This window comes from Chrysochloris asiatica, unplaced genomic scaffold, assembly GCF_000296735.1.
Source record: "Chrysochloris asiatica unplaced genomic scaffold, ChrAsi1.0 scaffold00176, whole genome shotgun sequence".
Lineage (NCBI taxonomy): Eukaryota > Metazoa > Chordata > Mammalia > Afrosoricida > Chrysochloridae > Chrysochloris > Chrysochloris asiatica.
Window position 1 is genome coordinate 4,416,718 of NW_006408694.1, and position 3,386 is coordinate 4,420,103.

A 3,386-nucleotide genomic window follows, 5' to 3' on the forward strand; every position below is an offset into this window, starting at 1 on the left:
AAGATTTCAGAAGTGGATAATACATGGTAAGGGCAATATAGTAGATTAAAAACAATGGAAGCCTGAATCAGTGAACTTGAAGATAAATCTCCCAATATTAGTATGTTAGAAAAACAATCAGGGAGAAAAAAAAGAGAGAGAGAGAGAGAATTAAAAAATCCAAAGAAAGTTATGTGGGATACCATAAACAGAAATAATTTATGTATGCTTAGAATTCAAGAATAGACAGTGACCATAAAAAGCACAAAGAAAATTGTCAAAGAGTTCTTAGAAGAAAACTTCCCTATCATTATGAAATATGAGAAGACAAGCATACAAGAAGCAGAACCAAACCCAAACAGGATAGATCCCAAAAGAAAATCACCAAGACATATTGTAAGCAAAATTCTCATATGCAAAGATAAGAAAAGAATTCTGAGAGCAGCTCAGGAACAATGAATAGTTACCTATAGATGAGAACTAATAAGACTAAGCTCTGATTTGCCAGCAGGAGCCATGCAGGCCAGAAGTCATGACATATACAAAATTCTCAAAGAAATCAATTGCCAACCAATGATCCTAAACTCCATAAAGCTATCCCTCAGATATGATGGTGGAATTAGGACATTTTCAGATAAACATAAATTAAGGAATTTGTAATAACCAGACAAATGTTACAAAAAGTGCTAAAGAGTTTTCTTTGGACTGAGAACCAACAATAGCAGACAAAAACCTGAGTTTTACATACATGACAACACCACCCAAAACTCTGTCCAGATGTAGAAGATTTTAAGGTAAAACAATCAACTAGAAAGCATAAAGAGGGACTAGTGTAGAAATGGAGTCCTGGTGTGGTGCTGTGAGTTAATGCTCTGGATCACAATGTTGGTTTGAACTACAAGGTCAGCAGTTCAAGCTCACCAGCTGTTCCTTGGAAACCCCATACAGGGTCGCTGTGAGTCAGAGTTGACTCAATGGCACTTAACAACAACAAGTGCAGATACAGAATGTCCAAATGGTGCTAAAGTCAAGTAGATTTCAAGATAAAAACCTCATCTTTCTCCCACGGAACAGCTGGTAGTTTCAAACTGCTGACCCTTAAGTTAGCAGCCTGATTTGTAACCACTACGCTACCAGAGCTACTTAATTACAGAGTAACCTCAAAGAAAATTAATATTCCTTTACATCCAATTTTACAAAGAGAAAAGTAAGAAATAGTTAGTAAAGACTAGAAGAACAGAAATGAAAATGAAAAGAAAATGCACAAAATGAACTCAGCACAGAAAAGTATGTGTAACAAAAAAATCAGCAGTACCACAAAAAGCACACAGAGTGAAATAATAGCTATCAATTTGTGCCTACTGATAACTACAGTGAATATAAATGAATTGAATGTACCAGTTAAGAGACAGAGAGTAGAAGAATGGATTAGAAAACAGGATCCTTCAATATGCTGTCAATAACAGACACATCAAAAGGTAAGAGGTAACCTAAATGCCCATCAACAGAAGAATGACTAAAAAAAAAAAAAATGGTATTTACAAAGAATGGAATGCTGTGTAATGTTGAAGAATAATGATGAATTTTCAAAACAGCTCACAACATGGAAAAAATTAGAGGACACTGTTGTTGTTATGTGCCATCAAGTAAATTTCAATCCCTAGGGACCCTGCATAGAGTTTACCAGGAATGGCTGGTGAGCTTGAACCTCCAACCTTGAAGTTCTAACAGTTTTGCAGTCTAGTGCATTAACCCATAGTGTAAAACTAGTCAATCACAAAAGAATAAATATGGAATGAGACCAATGTTTTAAAGTTAAGAAGAGATTTTCTTGATATAAGAAACACTCTAGGATTGTTTTGGGAGGGAGGGAAAATTATTCACAGACTAGAGGATAGACATATTAACATGGTGACAGAGCAAGCAATATACAACGAGAGAGGTGATGAGGTGAGCTATGCAGAGAGACATGAAGACATGTAGGGAGTACTGCTGCAGATGTCTGAAGAAAAGTTTCTATGAGGAACAATAAGTACAAAACCCTGAGATTCAAACTAAGGCTGTGAGAGAAAGCATTTTGTGTAAGAATTCTAAAGAGGTTTTATTTTCTTCCTCAAAACTGTAACAAAACAATGAATAACAAACATTATAGTGATATTCCATTATTATCTATATACAGATATATAAAGGAGATAGAAACAAATTATTGGAACATCATACTTAAAATCAGGAGAGGCCTTTTCTTACTAAAGCAATTCCTCTCTCCAGAAGATTGTTCCAATTTCAACAATGACAAAATCGAAATTATCAAATACTCATTTGTGAAATCTCTAAGAGATATAATCCAATAAACAAATAATTTTGCTGGTGTTGGATGCCACTGAATTGATTCTGACTCATAGTGACCCAATATGACAGACTAGGTACTCTTGAAGGTAGAGTTGTTGTTGTTGTAAGGTGACATCAGGTCGGTATTGACTCATACTGACTTTATGCACAGCAGAAAGAAATACTGCCCAATCCTGGGCTAATCTCACTATTGTTGCCATGCTGAGTCCATTGATGCGGCCACTTGGCAAATCCATCTTGTTGGAGGTCTTCCTCTTTTTCTTTGACCCTCCAACTTACCAAACATGATATCCTTCTCCAGGGTCTGGTTCCTCCTGACAATATGTCTGAAGTATGAGAGACAAAGTTTAGCCATCTTGGCCTCCAAGGAGCACTCTGGCTGCACTTCTGCCCAAACGGATCTATTGGTTCTTTTGGCAGCCCATGGCACTTTCAATATTCTCCTCCAATACCATAACTCAAAGGCATCACTTCTTCTATGGTCTTCCTTATTCACTGTCCAACTTTAGCAGGCATATGAGGTTACTGAAAATACCATGGCTTGGGTCAGGAGAACCTTAGTCCTCAAGCAGACATCTTTGCTCTTTAATACTTAAAAAAGGTCTTGTGAGCAGATTGGCCTAATGCAATATGTCTTTTGATTTCTTGGCTGCTGCTTCCATGAGTGTTGATAGTTGATCCAAGAAGAATGAAGTCCTTGACAACTTCAATCGTTTCTCTGTTGATAAGACTGTTGTTTAATGGTCCAGTGGTGAGGTTTTTTTGTTTTTTTTTTTTTTTTTACATTGAGATATAATCCATACCGAAGGCTGTGCTCTTTGATCTTCATCAGTAAATGTTTTAAGTCTTCTTCACTTTCAGCAAGCAAGGTTGTATCATCTGCATATCGCAGGTTGTTAATGAGTCTTCCTCCAATCCTGATGCCACGTTTTTCTTCATAGAACCCAGATTGTCAGATTATTTGCTCAGCATACAGGTTGAATAAGTATGGTGAAAGAATACAACCCTGTCCCACACCTTTCTTAATTTTAAACCATTCAGTGTTCCTATGTTCTGTT